This window comes from Ceratotherium simum, chromosome 15 (genome assembly GCF_057802395.1).
Source record: "Ceratotherium simum simum isolate JZ-2026a chromosome 15, ASM5780239v1, whole genome shotgun sequence".
Classification (NCBI taxonomy): Eukaryota; Metazoa; Chordata; class Mammalia; order Perissodactyla; family Rhinocerotidae; genus Ceratotherium; species Ceratotherium simum.
This window is the reverse complement of record NC_141914.1, coordinates 28,146,841-28,168,887: the sequence shown is the minus strand read 5'-3', so window position 1 is coordinate 28,168,887 and position 22,047 is coordinate 28,146,841. Positions and strand designations below refer to the sequence as shown.

At 47.4% G+C, this 22,047-nt stretch overlaps 1 long non-coding RNA gene across 2 annotated transcripts; it reads right to left on the bottom strand.

Moving 5' to 3' along the window:
- Positions 1 to 903: 903 nt before the first annotated feature.
- LOC147915155 (uncharacterized) lies at positions 904 to 18,495 on the bottom strand. Of its 2 annotated transcripts, none has more exons than XR_015554448.1 (3): positions 18,398 to 18,495; positions 2,830 to 2,938; positions 904 to 1,739 (listed from the first exon to the last, which is right to left on the bottom strand). It is a non-coding gene; the product is annotated as an uncharacterized LOC147915155 (long non-coding RNA). The 2 variants fall into 2 exon arrangements; XR_015554449.1 differs by lacking the exon at positions 904 to 1,739 and adding an exon at positions 1,863 to 1,920.
- Positions 18,496 to 22,047: the final 3,552 nt, after the last annotated feature.

Sequence of the window (22,047 nt, the reverse complement as noted above, 5' to 3'; positions counted from 1 at the left end):
CAGATCGGCAATGGATGTCAGCTCAGTGTGAATCTTCCTCAGAACAAAAAGAAGACAGCACAAGTTCCTCATCAACTCACAATGATTGTTACTTTTAGTTTCTTGTCTATAGAAATGTTATGTTTCTTCCTGATGTTCAAATTAAGAGGTTGAAATCAATGTAGAAGAATATTGTCTTATAATTTGCTTGATAAAATTATATTTTAAAAACTAAAGTTTAAAACTTTAGAATTTTCATTTGTCAGAATTTTGCATAACTCTATATTTCTATGCACATTTAAAATACCTACATCCGGAGAGATATTAAAAACTTTTAAAGGTATATGTATAACAGAGAGAAAGAATTGGTAGCCTGCAAGAGAAATGACCTTTGAATAACAGTCTGTTGTCAACACGATACAGTAAAAAGTCCTTATTTGCTTTCTGCCTATTCCACCCAGTGGTAGACAGTCATTATCTCAGCGAAAACCTAAGTGAGTCATCTGAATGGGGTCTATTCACGGACATGCTTTTTTGCTGTTTTGAGACATGTTATGACCATAGACAATTCTAAACAAATTAGGAGAATGATAGGAGAGTCCTCACTTCTAACAAAAACTGAAAATGCTGAATGTTTGTTATGGTACCTTCTGCTATGCCATGTAAAGGGCTGTTAGTCTGATGAATAATACGGCCCGCACTATGACCCTTTCTTATCCTCAGGCACCTGGACTCATATAGAGCAACAGCTCTCTGATGTTGCTGTTTTCTGACGCTGAGCTCCAAATTCAGAAGAACAAAATTGACCTTGTGTCTTTTTGGCTGCTAGGTACACCACAGGCTGGCTCCACCATCTCAGAACCCATGACACGGCACTCTCAAGCATCAAAGAATGTGAAAAACATAGAGACAGAACGAGCGTGCTCCATATTTTCTTCGTGTGCTCAATGACATTCTAAGCACTGCCTTACTTATTGGGCCCACATTGTGGGGTAACCTGATAAATTAGAAAGATGATTTCATGTCGGTTTCCTATTGGTAAAGTGTTATCAATGTGAATAAGTTTTCACTAATTTGGATCCTCTTGCAGAGTCAGGAAGAGCACATTTGAAGTCAAGTGCACGGCCCAACACAGAGACTGTCAACAAACTGGCCTCTAGGAATATATATATATATGTTTTTGGAGAGGAAGATCAGCCCTGTGCTAACATCTGCCAATCCTCCTTTTTTAAATTTTATTTATTTTTTTGCTGAGGAAGACTGGCCCTGGACCCACATCCGTGCCTGACTCCCTCCACTTTATATGGGACGCCGCCACAGCACGGCTTGCCAAGCGGTGCGTCGGTGCGTGCCCGGGATCCGAACCGGCGAACCCTGGGCCGCCGCAGCAGAGCGCACGCACTCGACCGCTTGTGCCACCGGGCCGGCCCCATAAGAATATTTTATTCCTTGGTTTACAACACTTATGTCAATTGGCAGCCATTGTGGCACACGCTTTACATAACAGATTCCTCAGTGTTTTCACTGCCCATTAATCCATTTTCTCCTCAGATTAATTACCAGTTAAGTCTTCATGGAACAATTACAGGGACCCATGCACTTATGTACCTCACCCCCATAGAGATTGCACTCTCCTCCATCTGATAATGTTGGCCTCTGTAAGAAGGTGCCCTGCCTTGTCATCAACACGTGCTTTCTCTGCTCCCTTCATTTTTGCCTGAAGGTCCCTGCCAGAAGCTACTGGCCAGAGATTAGGTCTTCTGGAAGAAAATCAGAGAAGTGCAGCCTGAGAGAGGGATACAGGGAACAGCTCCATGCTTACAGCCTTCCTAGAAGAAGCTGATGTGCCCACCAGAGCACACACCGGGGGGATCTGACACTGGGGACTCCAGGACTCCAGGGTCCAGCAACAGATGACTTGAGGAACACAGATTGTTGAGCCTGGGTTGACACAATGAGAATTCACAACATATGACTAAGTAACGCCCATGAGGGAAATCTGACGGTGCCTATTTGTTTCAGAATTTGTGGCTTCCTGTTTCGGAATTCTGTGGACCAGTTTTACTGTTTTCTTCTCTGATGAGCATACAATAAGGTCCCTTTTTATACTTTGTGTTCCGTCTCCAAACCCTGAATTTCACAGGCTATGACCATGACTATGACAATGGTCAAACTTAGCTGACTATTGCTGTTTAATTTAAATCTTTCCTTGATTGACATATTCATCCAAAATATATGGAAAGAACGATCCTTTTTGAAAGAGCAAAAATACTTCTTCACCTGGGCCCACCTATCGGAATCCGGGCACGGATGATAAGGCTTCCTCCACACTATCACGGTGAGGCTGAATATGGAAAGCTGTGAGTTACAGCTGAGAATTACAAGCTAATTAATTCTCAGGAAAACTTTACAATCATGCCCTAATAAGTGGAATCCAGGGGACTGCTTTTACACAAATTGAAGCTTGGGACTATTCCAGCTGCCCTGTGAACCTTCTGGGAAACATTTAAACTGTGATGTTAGAGAGCTCCACTTGTTAGTGTCATCATAACTCTACAGGAACTTGAACATACATTTACACACAGACGCTCAGGAGGCTGCTTAGATACACACAGTGCCTTTACTGAGTCCCTGTATTGATCACGGCAATGTCATTATTGTCAAAGTTTCCATAAGAACTAGTTCTCTTACCTAATTGAATACATCAAATCTGTTATCATGCCCATGACTGAAATGTCACTTCTAAAAACAAATTTCATTTAATTAGCGATGACCAGCCCACAATGAGGGAACGAGAACTATACTTTATAAGTAGAAACATGCTACAAATCCCTCCCAGAAAAATGGTACCTGTCCACTGGCTTTATAGACGGCACGTCAGGAACATTGGACAGTGTGGGGCTCTCAGAGAACACCTGGAGGTTTCTCACTACATGCCTGTAGCGACTGGCAGCAAAACCTGGAGGAGAAAGCACACTTGATCTCGACCTTGGAATACACAAGAAGATAGGTTCAGCAAAAAAATATATCTGGAATTGGGGAAGCATCTAAGTGACTCTCCAGGCAGAGTTTAATTCTCTAGTCTTAGGGTCTTACAGCTCTTGATCTCTGGCCAGAAATCAAGGAGGTCTTTGGGTGTCTTTTACTTACACCTCTTCCTATTTTACATAAACAAAACAGCCCAAACAGAACACGACATGCACAAGTTGAAAGCCCAGGTCCTCCCAGCACATGAGCTGCCACCGCTGCCCTGGTCGCCGTGAGGTTTCCTTTCGATATCCTTGCCTAAGGGAGGAAACAGGCATAAACAAACAATATCAATGTGTGTAAAAATATAGCTGCTAATTGTGATTATGTATGTCTTCTAAAGATTAATTTACATTCATGATAATTTCCTAATTATTCCTAATTTCCACTTCCTATAAGAAATGTAAAGAGGTAACATGTTCAATTAATGATATTGACAAAACAATACAAAACAAAATACCACAGCTGAGATGGAACTTGAAATACTAGCTCAGTGAAAAAGTGGTATTGGAAAAAGTTGTGTGAAAACCCGGTCCGGGACATTTTGCCTGTGATAAATCGCTAGCTGCTCCTGGGGAACAACTAGTGTGCTTGATCAAATCTGGTAGATTTTAATCAGATTAAGATTTCTTCTACGCAGTTACCAAGAGGACCCAGCCAACCGTCAATCAGAGGTCACATTGTCTTGAACAAGACATTTATTTGACCCCTTTCCTTCTTTTTCTTTCATTCTTTTCTTTCTTTCATTTCCTTCCTCCCTCTCTCTCTCTTTCTCTCTCTCATTCTCTCTTCCTTTCTTCCTATTAATGTCTTTGAGAGAACTCTTCGAATTGGACTGCTTAGACTCCTCTGTCCTTGCAGCAAGTTTCAAACGAAACTTGCACGCGTGCTTGTAGCCCATTTGTAGAAAAAGTTGTACTGTTGTACTGTCTACAATAATTAGACACCACAACCTCCTGGTTTTCCTCCTCCTTTATTTGCTGCTCTACCTGAGTCTCCTTTGCTGATGCTCCCTCCTCTCTGACCTCTAAATATTAGAGCATCCCGTGCTCTTCTCCATCTCTACTTCACTTCCTAGACCATCTCATGTGGTCCATAGCTTAACTACTCTCCATCTGCTTTCAGTTCCCAAATTAGTATCTCCAGCCCTGTCCTCTCCCCTGAACTCCAGACTCATCCTTCCACCTGCTCAGACGACATCTGCACTTGGTGTCTAACAGGCATCTCACATTTCACCTTTCCAGACTGAATCCCTGGATTCCTTCCTCCAGAAACCTACTCCTCCCTCAGTGCTGTACGTCCCAGGAATTAGGACCATCATTCACCCTCCTGTTCAGATCAAACCCTTAGAGTCACCTGACTCCTGTCTCTATCTCATATTCCACCTCCAGTCCATCAGCTCGACATTCAAAACAAAATCTCACGAGTCCAAGCCATCACCTTCTCTTGCTTGCATATTGCAATACCTTCCTAAGTGACCCATGCCTCTTCCGCCCTTGACCCTTAATAGATTCTGCTGCAAATAGTAGCCAGTGCTCCTTATAAAGCTTAGATCATGGCCTCTGCTCAAAAGCCTCCAATTGCTTCCCGGCTCACTCACGGTAAAGTCCACACTCCTTACTGTGGCCTTCAGGCCCTCCCTCATCTGGCCCCACTCACTTCCTGACCTCATTCCTAACTGAGTGTTAGGAATGCTCACTCCATGCCAACAGGCACACAGCATTCTCCGCTACAAATATTCACAGAGCTGGCTCCCTCACTGCACGGAGTTCTTTGTTCAAGGGGTGCCGTCTGCCATTATCCACATGCCTGCATCTCCTATGATACCCTTAGAATAGATTCCTAACTGTTGGATTTGGGTCAATGAATGTGAACATTTGAAACTTCTTTTGCATAGTTTGCAAGATGCTTTCCTGAAAGTTTGCACACGTTTATACTACCATTGTGAGCATACCCATGCCATAAGACTAAGATTATAATTAAATATTAACATAAAATAATTTCACCAGGTTTATAGATGACAAATGATATGCTGATCTTTTCATTCATATCTCCTTAAATTACTTACGAAATTAAATATTTTTATACACCTGTAGGTCATTTTGTTATAGTTGTTTTGTTAATTGCCCTTTTATATCTTTTATCACTCACAGTTCAAGTTTATATCTTGGGGTATTTTTCTTTTCTCTATGTGGTAAATAAACATAACATAAAATTTACCATTTTTAAATGAGCAGTTCTGTGCCATTACGTTCATTCACATTGCTATGTGACAATCACTACTATTCATTCCAGAACTTTTCATCATTCCAAACAGAAACTCTGTACCCATTAAATAATGACTCCTCATTCTCCACTACCTCCAGCCCCTGATAAGCACTGTTCTGCTTTCTGACTCTATGAATTTGACTACTCTAGGTACCTCATACAAGTGCAATCATAGGATATCTGTCTTTTTGCGTATGGTTTATTCCACTTAGCATAATGTCCTCAAGATTCGTCTCTGACATTTAGCAGTCCTGAAAGTTGGTATGTTGTAGCATGTATCAGAACTTCCTTCCTTTTCAAGGCCCAATAATATTTCGTTGTATGCATATGCCATATTTGCTTTATCCATTCATCTGTTGTTGCACATTTAGGTCCTTTCCACCTTCTGGCGATCGTGAGTAAAGCTGCTGTGAACCAGAGGGTAGAAATATCTCTTCAAGTCCCTGCTTTCAATTCTTTGGCGTACATAGCCAGAAGCGCAAGATCTGGATCGTATGGTAATTCTATGTTTAATTTTTTGAGGAACGGCCATATGATTTTCCACAGTAGCTGCACTGTTTTACATTCTTGTCAGCAATGCGCAAGGGTTCCAATTTCTTCACATCCTTGCCTACACTTTCTGTTTTCTTCTGTTGCTGTTTTATAACATCTATACTAATGGGTATCAAGTGGTATCTCATTGTGCTTTTGATGGAAGTGTTGGGTTTTTATTTCTGATTTACAGGAGCTCCTTTCTTTAAAACTTTTGGCACTGTTTATTGCAAATATATTTCTGGTTTTTTGTTTGACTTTTAATTCTGTGTGCAATTTTGAATATCAGGTTTTGTTGTTTTTCTGTAATCAAATCTATTGACATTTCCTTAGCATCATCTTACTTTTCTTCTAAGTCTTTGCCTCTCCTTCTCTCTGATAAATATTTACCTATACTTCTTATTTTCTTTGTCATTTAAATCTTTAATCTATCTGACATTCAGGTAGTGGTAAGACATAAGGTAAAGGTCTAATCGTGTATGTCACTCATGTCATCACAGTAAATTGTTCCAGCATCATTTATCAAGTAAGCTTTCCTTTTCCTCTTACAACAGTTACTAAGTTCTTCATATATGCTAAGATCTGTGGGTGGCCCTGTGAGGTGCCTCCCAGACCCCAGTTCTGGAAGGCAGAATCTATCCCCCAGCTGCTGGAAGACAGCCTCTGCTTTGAGGGTAGCCTCCTCGAAAGAAAATTGCCTCACCCAAGGTCCCGCCTCCTTCAGGGGCAGTTTGTTTGCATCCAGGGACTGGTCAACAGGAGAGTTTCAAGGCCCAGCCACTTTGCCCCAGTGCAGGACAATCCTGAAGGGCCATCCCAGCCCCCATGTGACCTCTGGGTTACCTCAGGCTTTTGTGGGGCCCTTACCACAGATGGACTTCTCCCTCTGCTCAGGCCCGCTTCCTTCCCTTCCCTTCCCTTCCCTTCCACAGGTGTTGATCCCAAAATCATTGCCTAATAAACATTCTGCAGGCTACTCTTTAGAATCTGTTTGGGGACTTCTCTTTCATTAATTTACTGAAATTAGCACCATGTATTTCGGTGTTTGTAGTTGTAGAATTCAGGGGGCTTTTTGCGTTCTTAGTTGTCAACCTCTGAATCCCTAAAGTTAGCATGTTACGTAGTAAACAAAAACACCAGAACGCAAAAATATTCACTCATGAACAAGAAATGAGGCCCCACCCAAACATCACCTTTCACTCAAAAGTAGCATCTTCATTTCCCATCTCAACTGCAATGTAAAACAATGCCAAGTGCAGGTGTAACGAAAACTTACTGCAAAGTGAAATTTAAAATCTTGCAAAAGAAGCAGAATTTAATGATGTTTATAGAAGTGATATTAGAATACCATTGAAGTCACCCAAACGGCCATGAACCGATAAGGAGCTAGTCTAAAACAGCTAAACGTTGAAGAAGGGACAACATGGTAGGCTCTTCAGAAAAGAATGGCCTATGGCTTCCCTGGTAAATTCTCAACACATTAAAGAATGAACACTCATCCTTCTCAAATTCTTCCGAAAAACAGAAGAAGGAAGACTTTATCCAATTCATTCTAGCAAGTCAGTATCCCCATAACACCAAAGCCAGATGAAGACATCACACACATACAAACTACAGACCAGTATCCTTCATGGATATAGATGCAAAAACCCTCAACAAAATACTGGAGAACTGAAACCGGGGCATATTAAAGGATTACACACCAGGATCAAGTAAGATTTAGCCCAGGAACGCAAGAGTGGTTCAACACACAAAAGTCAATCAACGTACTACACCATATTAATAGAGTGCAGGGAAAACACAGCATGATCATCTCAATGGCGAATAAGCATTTGGCAAAATCCAACACCCCTCTGTGATGAAGACGCTCACACACCAGGGATAGAAGGGAACTTCTTCAACCCCATAATGGGCATTGATGAAAACCCCACAGCTAACATTGTACTTGATGGGGAAGGACTGAAAGCTTTCCCCGTAAGATCAGGAACAAGACAAGCGTGCTTGCTTTTGCCATTTCCATTTAACACTGTGCTGCAAGTTCTAGCCAGAGCAGTTAGGCAAGAAAAACAAACAAAAGCATCCACACTGGAAAGGAAGAAGTAAAACTATATCCATTTGCAGATGACATGATCTTGTATATAGAAAACCCTAATCAATACACACACACCCACACCCACCCACCCACCCACACACACACACACACACACACAGAGCAAACAAATGAGCTCAGCGAAGTAGCAGCATTATTCATAGTAGCCAAAAACAGGGAAACAACTCACATGTCCATTAGATGATGAGTAGATAAAACAAAATATGACATATCCGTATGACAGACTATTATTCAGCCATGAGAAGGAATGAAGTACTGATACATACTGTGACATGAATAAACCTTGAAAACATGCTCAATGAAAGAAGTCAGATGCAAAAGGCCACATATTGTATGATTCTCTTTAGATGTACCATCCACAAGAGACAAAACCGTACAGACAGCAAGTAGATTAATGGTTGCCAGGGGATGGGAGGAAGGAGGAATTGGGAAGTATGAGGCTTCTTTTTGGGATGATGGAAAGATTCTGCAATTAGATTAATGGAGATAGTTGTCCAACATTACAAATACGTTCAAAACCTCTGATTTATGCACTTTAAAGAAGAAAATGCTGAATTTTATGTTATGTGAATTTTATCTCAATAAGAATTTGTTGAAAAGAGAGAGCACAGCTTTTAAACATCAAATGATTGAGGAGTCCTGGGGAAAAAACGGTGAATCTCAGGTTTCTTTTGCGTATTTTTATCTGTCAAAAATGACCCTTACACCGAGAAAGCCAAACTGAAGGGATAGGTGTCGTATCACATTATCATACAGTTTTGTGAGGGAAATTACGGCAAAAACATGAAACGAAGGAAGCTGTGTTCTTCTTGGCTCTAAAAATCAGTGTTTGAGAGGTAGCAGTCCAAAACTGTCAAGAGAAGAATTGATTGGCTGGTCCAGCTCGTCCTCTCTTGCCACAGCTGAGCTATGAATTGGCTGGCCTTGAGTCAGGGCATCGCCCTGGACTAGTCACGGGTCACCCTGCACAGAAGATAGCCACTGCGGGACTTTGGGTGGGGCAGAAGTACCCCGTCACAGCTAAAGTCCTCCCTCTCACCAACACCCTGCCATTCCTCCCGCCATCCTCAGCCATCCTGAGAATTCGCCAGTCTCCCCCAGACCTCACAGCCCCTACAACCCAGCTGTGGGAGCATTGAGTGTCAGCCCAGCCGCCTCCCTTCCCGACTCCCTCCTGCTCTTCAATTCACCTCTCTTGCCTCCCCCACCCCCAACTCTGTCCTGAAGAAGTTTTGGAGAACATCCTCAGCACCCTGTTATCCGCTCTGGAGCAGGCTAAGGTTCAGAGCTTTGGCCCATTAAGCTCAAGGCCTCTCGCTGGCTAGAGATGAACGACCCAGGGAGCGCTCTGTGCACATAGTTTGAGGAAGCTGAGTCAGCCTGTGTCTTTGTCAGGGCTGCCAAGGTGATGGACCCTCTGGGGCTCAGTGCCCTTCATTCTTTGTTGTGCCTCTATCCCCACCGCAGGAGGTAATGGGGCCCCTGAGACTCCTGGTTCCCTGCATTGTCCTGTCCCCAGCATGTACTTTAGGGGGAGGCTGAGAGAGGGAGAGGATTCTGTTGACCCTGGGGAGATACTTGGAGGTGTTCGCGGACAGGACGAGGGAGTCCTCTTGCTACCACAGCAGTAACTGCCTCCTCTGATCGCATCTACTCCCCAGCCAGGGCAAGAGCCGCCTCTGCTTTCCCAGAATTCACTCTCTTGACCCCCTATGAGTCCTTTCCTTACCATCACAAATCTTCACCCGAACCTCAACAGAGCCCCTATAGCAGGTCCCTTCAGCTCTCTCCATACCTCCACAGCTTTCTATCCAATCTGATGTCATAACCTCTCTGAAACTCAGTTTCCTTAACTGGAAATTGGGAATAAAGATAGTATTTACCTGATAAGAGTGTTTATAAGATTGAAATGAGATCAGGAACATATTGTATTTCACACAGCACCTGGTGGTCCATAAAAGCTTAATACACATTAGCGGCTGCTGTTGCCATGATTTTATTACTTTATAAGTCATGCAACCAATTCTAAGGAGCACTGAGTATGTGTGAGGCCCTGTGCCAGGAACCTAGGGTCACACTCTTTTGCATCAGATAGGTTTAAATCTATTTTGAGAGAGAAGAGAAATCACCAGTCAGTAAAATAGTTCATAAGCATATAATCGGCTTATAAAAATTGTCAGTTTTTCAAAATGTGTCAAAATGCCCAGAAATCTCACTCAGGACCTCTGCCTCTGAAATACAGCCTCCCTCGCATTTGCTGCAACCTTCGCTGCTGTGTGGCTGGATAAGCCCGTCATCTACATGTGGTGGGCCGGGCTTTGGGAAACCCACAAAGGCCTCATCTGGCTTTTCCAGCTGGTCCTCCCTTCCACACGCCGGGCCAACAGCACCAGCACAGCCTAGGCCTCAGCCCTGACTCTCCCATCACCAGGGCACCAGAGCCTGAGCTCCGGACAGGTTCTGGGGGAGGGAGGGTTGCTGTCCAGGAGGTCTTGCAGGGAGGATTGAGAACTCTGTCCCTACCATTGCCCTAGAAGGCTCCTTAGTGGGGGAAGTAGGATCGGGGTGGGCCAGGGGCAAGGGGTGGCCAAAGGCATTTGTGGGAGGGAGGCAGGAGGGACCACACCTAGGGACAGGGAGGAGTCAGGAGCCAGGGAACTCAGCCAGCAGACAGGATCCAATTCCTCCGGGGTGAACTCTGAGAGAGATTCTGGGAACTTGTGGGCACAAAAGGCTCCAAGAGGGAAAGAGCCAGAGGGGAAGACTGGCCACTCCACCTACCTGTGGCCTGAGTCCTCTGGGAAAGGCCAGCAGGCAACAGGGCCAGTGGGAGCCGCCTCCCTCAGGGCCCCCTCCTGCCCACCCCTCCTTGCCCTTCAGTGCCTGCCTGCAGAGCTGGAGAGGGAGAGAAGATCACGCAGTCAGGCAGGACTCAGATAAAACTGGACCCCAGTTCTTTATATATTTTGGAGATTAAGCCCTTATCAGATGTATAGTTTGCAAATATCTTCTCCCAATTGTTAGGTTGTCTTTTCGTTTTGTTGATGGTATCCTTTGCTGTGCAGAAGCTTTTTAGTTTGATGTAGTCCCACTTGTTTATTTTTTCTATTGTTTCTCTTGCCCAGTCAGATGTGGTGTCAATAAACAAACACATAGGGACAGAGATTGGATTGGTGGTTACCAGAGGGGAAGGGGGGAGGGAGGAGGGTGAAAGGGATAATTCGGTACATGTGTGTGGTGATGGGTTGTAATTAGTATTTTGATGGTGAACATGATGTAATCTATGCAGAAATAGAAGTACAATGATGTACACCTGAAACTTTTACAATGTTATAAACCAATGCTACTGCAATAAACAAAAAATTAAAAAAAAAAAAAAAAACTGGACTGCAGGCAGGTGAGAGCACCAGGCCCTGAGCCAGTAGCCAGTTGATAAGGAGCAGTGGCCCCTATGGCTCTGGCCTGTCCCTCCCTCCCTCCAAGGGCCCTTTGGCTCCCAGCACACAGAGTGAGACAGGACTGATAATGGTCTGGCTGTCCATGAGGTCCTCAGGGACACTGTGGGTTTGGCCCAGTGCATGAGCCCTCGGAGCCTTGGCTTTGCACGCCAACTGGAGAAAGATAGATCCCAGAGGTGGGGACTCTGGGGGACTTGCACAGGACCTGAACAGTTGGGGACCCATCCCTGGTGCTAAGGCTCCTGAGGGTGCTAAGCTCTTTCTCTGAGACCCTGCTCTTTCTCCACAGCCAGCCTCTGGGCTGCTGCCTCAATGGAAGTGGAGAGAATGCACTGTGGGCTTTTTGGACACCACAGCCAGACCTGCCTGTGGCCTGCGTGGCAGCCTGCCTGACACCCTAGCCTGGGCCAATTCTCCCTTCCCTACAGGTCTTGAGGGGAAATGGCCAGGCTTCCTGAACCCAGGAGTGTTTGAGGGAGTGTCAAGTAACTGGTGTCCCTTCTGGTACCCTCCCCCTTCCCCAAGTCCCCATATTCTGAAGGCAGGCTGATGTCTCTCCAGGTACACGGCAGATCTTCTGGACATACTGAAAACCAGCTACAGCATCCCCTCTGCCTGCTTCTCTCTCCCGCCCACCGCAGCCCAGCTTCTGAGAGGTGAGTCAGGGACCCTCCCCAGAGGGAACTGAAGGGAGGAAATGAGCATCCCAGCGGGAGTCAGGACAGCTGAGAGGAGCTGAGGAGAGGTGGTCCTGAGCTGGCCAGCCTGGAGAGCCTGGGAGGATGGCTGGCCCAGTGTCCGTCGTGGTTAAGGCCTTGGAGAAGAGCAACTCCTCACGGAGCCAGTAGGTCAAAGAAGGGACGTGACAACATAGCCCGGGAGACAAACTTGCATGTGGGGCCTCCCACAGATCCCAGGCTCAAAACTCTCAAACAGGGGACACTGGCCTGGAGCAGTTTTCAGACCCCAGGGCCATCCAGGGACTCAGGACGGTGCCCGAATGATCCAAGCCCCACAGAATCCCCTTGACGCCTGCACAACAGCCTCCTTGGGAAAGGGCCTGTGTCATTCCAGAGGGGTAGCCACTAGCAATAAAATTCTTAAAATGTAGATGAACCTGTGAAAGTATTCTGACCCTGCTGGCCCACTAGATCCTATCACTGAATGCTTTTGAAAATGAGAGGCAGAGGATGGGACTCAGTTTATTCCCTGGACACCTAAGTCATCGACAGTCAAATGAATCTAGCACCTTTATAGCAAATGTGGTTCATATCCACGTTGTATTTTGTTTTCCCACTGCATGATTAACTTCCTCGAAGATGTGGATAAATAGGTGTCTCTATGGTATCCTAAATGCTTTCCCAACCTCCTTCTGATCTCGTCACCTCAAGGAGCAGACGCTCTCTGAACAACAGGATGTGCTCAGCGTGCATCAGGAGGAAGACGTGGACACGGCCTTGGGCAGTATTCAGCCCCGTTTCAGATGCTCTGAACCAGAGCAGATGCCAACTGCCAGAGAGTGTCCAGAGACACCTTGTAGCTGCTCTGTGGTTCGTGCCAGGAGGCAGCTGCCACCTCCAGCTCCAGGAACCCGTTGTTCAGATTGTGCAGCTGGGGGTACAAGTCTTCCCTTGCATCAGTGGTTGTCAACCAGAGGCCATGTTGTCCCCCAGGGGACTTCTGACAAGGTCTGGAGACAGGTTCAGGTGCCACAACTAGAGGGTGCTCCTGGCATGTAGTGGGCAGAGGCCAGGGATGAAGCCTGGAAACAAAGAAAAGCCCCCACAACAAAGAATTATCTGGGCCAGGTGTCAACAGTGCTCAGATTGAGAAACCCTGCCTTACCACGTTGCTTTGCCACAAAGTCTGCAAATAGAAGCACCAAGGATGTTCACAGTAGGGAGACCATTCTGGCTCTGGTCGTCGGGTGAGCTGCCTTGTTCCAGGTGGAACTGTTGGAGTTGGGTAGCAAGTGGAGAGTGGAGAGCAGGCAGTGGGCACGGCTGGGGTGGCCATGGAGACTGAATGAGCAGGCAGGTTCCCCAGACACTGAGGAGATGGATCCGGCAGGAGTCAAGGTCACCGATGGAAAGCAGGTGACAGTTGAGAGGGCTTGGCAGGAAAGCTGGGGCCTGCTGAGCGTCAGGCAGAGGAGCTGTACTTGATCCAGCAGACAGAGGGCTCTGAGATTGGGAGGGCCTGGATGGTGCTTTACGACCACTGATCAGTAATCAGGGTGCCTTCAGGGAAGAAAAGTCTTGAGAAGCAGGGTCATAAACGGGAGGTTATTGCCCCAGCCCAGCAAGACAGACAAGAGGCTGAACCAGGGCAAAGTCAGGGAAAGGAAGGGAAGGCTAGGGAACAGGCAAATCAAAGAAAGAGCCGGCAATCTGCTAAATATCTATACAAAGAAGGAAAGTAAAAGAGACTCTAATGATGACTCGGGATCTGGGCAAAGTGATAACAGTGCCGGAAACAGGGCGTCAGGAAGAGGCGCCCATTGGAGGATGTGGCGAAACCCCTTCCTCCTTCATTTGTAAATTCTTGTGTTCCTTGAATTAAATGTCACTTAAGAAAGAGCTATTCTCGAAGAGCTATTGAACCTTTCACTAATTCATTTGTGAAATGCCTGTGATATGATTGCAATTATAATCCCTACAGGACTTTTTTTTTAATGGACTGATCCAAACATTTATATGGAGGAGTGCAAGGCCAAGAAAAGGCAAGAGAGTTCTCAAAAAGTGAAAGCAGGGTACCTGCCCTACCAGAGATTACTTTAGCTTTAGATGCTAAAACGACAGTAATTAAAGCTATGAGGTACTAACTGTAAGGGGCCTGACAAGTAGACAAATAGAACAGAATAGAGGGCCCGGAACAGACCACTGCCCACTCAGGGACTGGCTTTATGAAACGATGCTACACATATCGGGGGCAGGATGGATTCTCCAAGAAGAGATGCTGGACAATTGCCTGTCCCTATGGCAAATAAATAACCATGAAAATAGCTCCAAAGTAGCTTTAATCTGGATTAAGTACCTAAACGTAAAATGTAAATACCTTTACAAAAGAAAATAGAGAGAGAGATTTTTATGATTGGGAGTAGACAATAATTTCTTAAAACAGAAAAAAGCACAAATAATCATGGAGAAGATTGACCACATAAGGTAAACAAACTTCTGCACAACTAAAAACAGTAAAAACAACATTAAAAGCCAAACCATAGACCAGGAGAAGATATTTTCAAGCCTCTAAACAATGAAGGATGAGTAGGCAGCATAAGAAAAATTACCCCATAGAAATTGGATAAAATATATGAAGAGATGATTCACAGAAGAAGATACCCAGATGGCCAATAAATATACAAAAAGATTATCTGTTTTGTTAGGAATTAGGCAACTGGGAATTAAACAATGAAATATCATTTCACTCCTATCTTATGGGCAAAAATAAAAAGCCTGAGATTCCCCAGTGATGGTGAATTGGAGGTGAACTGTGAGCTCTCATAGACTGCTGGTGGGAGTAAAAATTGGTGTAACCACTTTGGAGGGTAATTAGATATCTGCAACACTGAAGATTCTCATCTCCTACACCCAGCAATTCCAGTCCGGCGGGTCCGAACACAGGAACTCCCCTATACACGCCAAGGAGACACATCCATGAATGCTTACCGCAGCATTTGTTTGTCATGATAAAAATAAAAATCGTGAAAACAATGTTGGGTGGGAAAAGCATTGTGTGGGATGGTGCCATTTGCCTAGGTTTTTGAAGATGCAAAGCGATATCATATGTTGAGTGTGAACATATGTTGTAAAAATTAAAACATGATTGGGAAAGATATACACCAACTTCAGAATAGCAGTTACCCCTGGGGAGTGAGGTCAGGAAGGGAAGAGGATCCGGGAGGTACATACAGGGGGCTTCAGATACGTCTGTAATGTTTTGTTTTGCTAAAAATAACTTTTGAAGCAAAATGAGCAATTTCGTAAAACTCTTTAAAATGGAGTTACGGGTATATTTTATGTTTGCTCTATTATTGTCTTTGTTTTGGGAATATTTTATAATTTTCAAAATAATTATGAAAATAGTTTTGAAAGGCAGAGATGAAATGTTAGATGAAAAACCAGAATATAATCTTTACAATATGATTGCAGCAAGATACTCTCTATGCACTCTAAGCAACATATTTTTTAAAACTACGTTTTTTTACACCTTTTTTTCTCTTTCTGGTGAGCAAGACTGTCCCTGAGCTAACATCCGTGGTAATCTTCCTCAATTTTATATGTGGGATGCCGCCACAGCACGGCTTGATGAGCGCTGTGTAGGTCTGGCCCAGGATTCAAACCTGTAAGCCCCGGGCCACTGAAGAACAGGGCGTGAACTTAACCACTGGGCCACCGGGTCAGCCCCTAATCAGCATATTTTTTAAAACGACTTTTTATTGAGCAAATACTACACGCCAGGTGCTGTGCTAAGAGGTTTTTTTTTAAAGATTTTATTTATTTATTTTTCCCCCAAAGCCCCAGTACATAGTTGTCTGTCATAGCTGCACATCCTTCTAGTTGCTGTATGTGGGATGCGGCCTCAGCATGGCTGGAAGAGCGGTGCCTCGGTGCGCACCCAGGATCCGAACCCGGGCCGCCGGCAGCGGAGAGCACGCAGTTAACCGCTAAGCCACGGGGCCGGCCCAGTGCTAAGAGGTTTAATGAGAGGATAAATAAGCTGTCCAAGGTCCTAGAGCAGGAAGGAGAATTTCGCTTTGAACTCAGCTATCTCTGACTCCAGAGCTTACGATCTTAACCTCCCTGGAAACAAATACGCAAAAAGGAAAATAATTTTGGGTTGGGGACTAGCTAGGATTATGACTCATCCACTTTTTTTCAAAATTTTAATGTTGTGATATTGTTTGCATTATTTAAAGAAGGAATCTTCGCTATTTCAGAGACAGTGGGAAATGTGCTAGTTGCTAAAGGTATAGTTGTTTTCAAAACGGTCGGCTAGACAAGCATTTCCCAAAGTGTGTTCCTGGAATAAGAATCCCGAGGAGCGCATCGTGAAAACAGAGTCGGCAGAAACACAAGTTTTGTACAAGCTGTGGTCTATGACATCCTTTTGGAAATTAATAATGTAAATCAGATTAAAAGGTCCAGTATGCTCTGCAGGAAAGAAACACGTTTAATTTTGTTTAAGGCATTTCTTTTGTCTAAGGCAGATCTTTAGGCGATAGAACACTTTTGTCCCATCATATCTACTGAGATGATGCAGTCAAATACGGTGGGGGACAATCTTCTAAGAAGACAAATGAGTGTGATGGAGCGAGGGGTGGCAGGCTATGGGTGCTCAGGCCCTGCTCTCTCTCAGCTTCTGCGCTGTGGAGGTGCACACAGGAGCCTGTAGATACTGCGGGTGCGAGAAAGAGTCGAGTGCCCAAGCCAGCACTCACAAGACACTGCACAAGCACTTCTGTACTGAACAGTCAGGACATGCCCATCCCCACCTTCATCAACCGAAACAACCCTTTAGGGCTGCATTTGATTGTCTGTATCACTCCACGCTCTCTCCCGTATCCACGTGAACACACACCAAGAGTGAGTGTGTATAATGGTGAAGAATACGGGCTTAGCCTCAGGACCCCTGGGTTTCAATCCAGCTCCTTCATTTCCAGGCTGTGCGACCCTGGGCAAGGTGCTTAACTCTCTCAGCCTAGTTGCCTGGAAAAGCCTATGCAATGGAAATGACAATAGCAATTGTCACGGGGTCATTTCTTTCATTCAAGAAATAGTCACAGACAGTTACTGCTCCAGGCAGTTGAACGGTGGAACGGAGAACAAGCCCCAAAGAGTCCCTGCCTTCGTGGAGCTTACACAATGGTGGGAGGACGGATGGTGGGGGCAACGTCACACAGGGCCGGGGGGAGGCTAGCTGAGCAGGGGCATTGAAGCAGAGAGCTCAGAGATGAGAAGGAGCCAGCCACACGTAGCTCAGGGAGAAAAGCTGAGCAGGCAGAAGCCACCTGGAAAGTCCTGGAGGTGGGAATAGCGCACATAGTTGCAACATGGAGGAATCTCAAACGCATTATGCTAAGTGCAAGACACCGCAATCAAAAGGCTATGAGTCCATTCACGTGAGACTCTGGAAAAGGAAAGACTAGAGGGATAGAAGACAAATCAGTGGTTTCCAGGGGCAGTCGGTACCGGGAGAAACTGACTACAAAAGGCCTTAAGAGAATTTGGGGGGGTGATGGAACTGTTCGAAATCTTAATTCTGGTGGTGGTTACAGGACTGCATGCATCTGTCAAAACTCCTATAACTAGGCACTAAAAAAGCGTGAATTTTACTCCATGTTAAAAACAAAAAATCTTGTTTTGGCTCCCAGGTTTCCACGGCACCAAGACTAATGCTCCACTGGAACATCTGGGCTGTTTCCCTATGGCCAATCCCTAGCAGTCCACTTGATTTTCCATCCACTTTCTGCTCCAATTACAACTTGCTCCTCAGCATCTTATCAATATTCGACAGACTTGCCATCTTCCCGGCCTTTTTGCATGCTGTGCCCCTCACCTGCAATGCCCTCCCCTCGGCCTTCTGCCCCTCTAAACCCTCTACACCGTGGTGCTCTGAAGCCTCCAGTCCCTTGCAGAGTCTGTGCTGCACACCGGAGGGCAGGCTCCTCTCTCAGTGTTCCAGGGCGTCGGGCTGGAGTTTCCCTGACTTCAGGGTCCTTACCAACAGGAGCGCAGGATGTGACCTTACTCTTTCCACGCCAAGCGCTCAAAATAATGCACGCGCGGCCTAGCACACAGTAGGCCCTCGACGCAGTGCACGCGGGAGGGAGAGGGACCCCGGAGCCCCAGAGGAGGTGAGATCTGAGCTGAATCTGTGTCTGAAGGGCTAACGAGGCACCTTCGAGGGACGTCAGGCCATGAGGACCGGGGCGGGGTAGAAAGAGTGGCAAGTGTGGCGGTCCAGGAGGCGCAAGGTGACCGCCCAGAGCCCGCTGTCGTGGCGCCCCCGGGGACCCGCGTACCTTGTCCTCGTAGGAGCGCTGGGCGGCGCTCACCGACCTGGCCTTCATCAGCAGAAGCACCAAGGGAGGCACAGGGAGCCAGTGGCGGATACCGCCACCATGATGCTGCCCACGAGCTAAGGAGCTGCGCCCCCATCGGTCCTCCTCGGCCCCGCCCCTCACCCCGACTCCGCCCCTAACGGACCCGCACACGACCAGCCAGTCCATCCTCTCCCCACCCTCCAACCCCTGGTAAACCTCACCCCACCCTGCCGACCTGGTCTCGGTGCCACCCTCAGCACCCTCCCCCCAAGACAGGGCTAGATTCTCCAATTGCCACAGTGCATCCTAGCCCCACCCATCTCCCCGACCCTACCATCCTCACCTGGTCCAGACTGCTCCTCCTCACCCTTCTCTCTCTCTAACCTGGCCCACCAATCGCTCCGCCCCTGGCACCCCGCCACTCGGCTGTCCCCGCCCTCCCCACTGCTCCCCAAGTGGGCCCAGCAGACTGGCGGTGATGGGATGACCCTATCCATGCCCAAGGGCAGGTGAGTCGTGCGCACCAGGAAGACCACGGAGGTGACCAGCAAGCTGCCCGAGGAGAGGCATAGGGACAGGATGGGCAGCATGAAGAAGCCAAAGTTGCACTGACCGATGCTGTTGTTGACACACTTGCAGTGATGTTCTAAGTCCTGGGCAGAGGGAAGGGGGCAGCGTTCTGGACACCAGAAGAGGACAGGTAAAGCTCCCCAGGCCAGGCCTACAGCCAGTGTGGGGCCCCTGGGCATCTAGTGTCAGCGAGCCCTGGGGTAGGACAGGGGTGCCTTTTCTCCCCCTGGCCTGACCAGGCTTAGCATAGATGTGGATGCTCCTGGGCGTGTGAGCACGTGGGTCGGCAGGGGCCAGCCTCCCAGGACAGGTGCCGGCAGGGAGGCAGTGAGCTGCATGAGCGACGAAGACTGGCTGGGAGTTACTGCCACCCTTGGCCTTGGCAGTCCTGGAAGTGGTTTGAGGCCTGCTGCTGGTCCCCTGTGCAAGTGGGCCTCTTGAACCGGCCAGGTGCTGGGCAGGTGTGGGTGGGGGCCGGAAGGGGGCAGATGAGAGGGGCGCTCACCTAACACAAATGTTTCACCAGGGGCACGGGTACGTCCGCGGCGGGCGGTGGAAGCAGCACTGTGAGCACCACGCACGCAGAAGGCTGTGTGGTTCACCCATTCCACATGCACCGTCCTGGGGCCCTGTTCGTTGGAGCCTGGCATGGGAAGAGGATTGTGCAGCAGCAGGAGCACTTCATCAGTCTGCTGCTGGCGGGAGTCTCGGACAGCCCTGCAGCATCACTGGGCTCCGGAAAGGGTGGGGAGGAGGGGGGCAGGGGAATCCTAGTCCCCACTGAGAAAGCTGACCAAACTCGGAGAGGCTGGCAATCCAAGGGAAGGTAGACTTCCAGCCAGAGGAGTCTGTGATGACTCAGGCCTTTGGAACTGTGATTGATGCTGTAAGCAGTGTGTGCAGTGGGAAGGAAGAAGACAGAACTGAGTGGTTGCCAAGAGCTGGCTTCTCTCGCTGGCCTGCCCTGCCGTCCCCTCCAGAGCAATTGGAAAGCCTCCAGACTGCAGTTTTTTCACATCTTGGTGGCTTGGGAAATGAAGCACCAGAAGCAGGGCCCAAGCAAAGGGGATAGGGGTTGACGGGGTCTTGAGACCCACGGAGGTGAGAGGGGAGGAGCACTTTAGGAATCATCCCTGCATGCAGGAGCCTTTAGGGTGCTACCTCCTTAACCTAGGGCCCGAGAGCACACCTTGATGCAAGATGTCAGAGTCTGAGAAGTTCAGGAAAACCAGACTGCTGAAGGTGAGGACGAACAATGGGAGGCCTGTGACAATGGGAAAGAACCACTCCCCACTCTGGGCCAGCCATCTGCAACTGAGACCAGAGTAGGACTCAGTCCTGATCCCGGGGGGCCCAAGCTTCTCGGGGGACTCAGTCCACCTGGTCAGGACTCACCGACGTCAAAGCCTGCTCTAAATAGCCAGAGTAGTCACAGATCCAGAGCGGCTCCACCAAATGTCACCCAATATTACCAGCCACCAATAGCTCCCAAAGGCACCGAGCACTCTATGCCTCTGTGCCTTTGCATATTGGGTTCCCTCTGCCTAGAATATCCTCCCTTCCCTGATGCCTCTTCTACACTTCACCTGTCCGGACTCTCCTGATCTGTTTTCCTTTCTGACTCTCTGTAAGAAAACTGCCGGCTTGTGTGGGAGACTCACGGGAAACCGAAGAAGAGTCCGTTGACACAGACCAGCAGGACTCCAGTGAAGGCAGCCAGCAGGCTCGGGTCGAGCCAGGGAAGCGGGACCTGAGGCGGGGGACGAGACTCCTTCATGAGGGGCATGCCATCCTGCCAGAGCCGTGTGGCCGGACCTCCGGTGCCCACAGGACCCCACCCCGATACTGCCTCCGAGAGCCCTATGTCCACAGTGACCGCTGAAGCCATAGTGAGCTCAGAAGCCACAGCCCAGGGTGGAAGGCAAGAAGCCCCAGCGTGGCATCACAGAGGATGAAGAGGTCTGGGCTAGGGGCTCTGTAGCCTGTGACTGCCACTTCCAACAGCCACCCCCCAACCCTCAACTGTGCCGGGGAAGGAGAGGTCCTGCCCTCTGAGGATGGCCTCCACACTACAGGAGATTAGAGAAACTCCTGGGGAGAAGAAGTTGATTTCAATCTCCGTTTCACGCAAAGCGCTAATCGAAGCAAACAGTGCTCATTGCTCATCTGTCTCCAGGTTTTCTTTTGTACTATTCTGAAATTATACTTTGGGGGAGGGGGCAGCAAAATAATTTTGCAGGCTTCCTCATTTCCAGGCGTTTCATGACACAATTCTGCTCAATGAGATATGAGTGGATGTCTGTTCAGGGTTTCTAGAACAGCTTTTGCCTTCCTGATAAAAGGGGGAAAGGACACAGTTGGCAGAGCTCTGTTCCTTCTTCCTGTCTTGAACCCAGATGTGCTGGCCGGGGGTGCCCCCTCTGACCCGTTAGCCAACACCTCCACAAGCTACACAGACAACAGTGAGGACCTTGTTGAGTCACTGCCCCAGCCTTGACTCCCTCCCTCTGAACTGCTTATTATGTGAGAAAATAACCGGCCTCTCTCTTACCTGCAGCTGATAGTTGTCATTCGTTTTAGCCACTGAGCGTCTGAACCCCTCTGTGTTTGGATGATTCCCCCAACTGGGAGTCAGGTGCCACTAGTCAGCCTCAGAGCTGCTACCACCAACCGACGGGGAGTCTTGGCCGACAGGCAGCCAATGCACACATTTTCAGAGCTCCCGCGTGTTGAGGTGTAGTGTCCATTTTGAAGGTCACTTTAATTTCAACAGCGATTGTATTTTTCCTGAACCTGGATAAAATGTGTAATTCCAAGGTTCCTACTTGGCTTTGAAAAAGGCTGATATTGAATGGGAGTAATTGAATTGGAACATTCTGAGGAAATTACTTTGATTAAAAACAGAGAGCAAAAGTCCCTCATGGACACATAATTATTGTTACTTTTATTTTCCTGTCTACAGAAACATATTTTTTCTTCATGACATTCAAATTAAGAGGTTAAAATTCAAGGCCGGTCCCGTGGTGCAGTGGTTAAGTGCGCGCCCTCTGGTGCTGGCG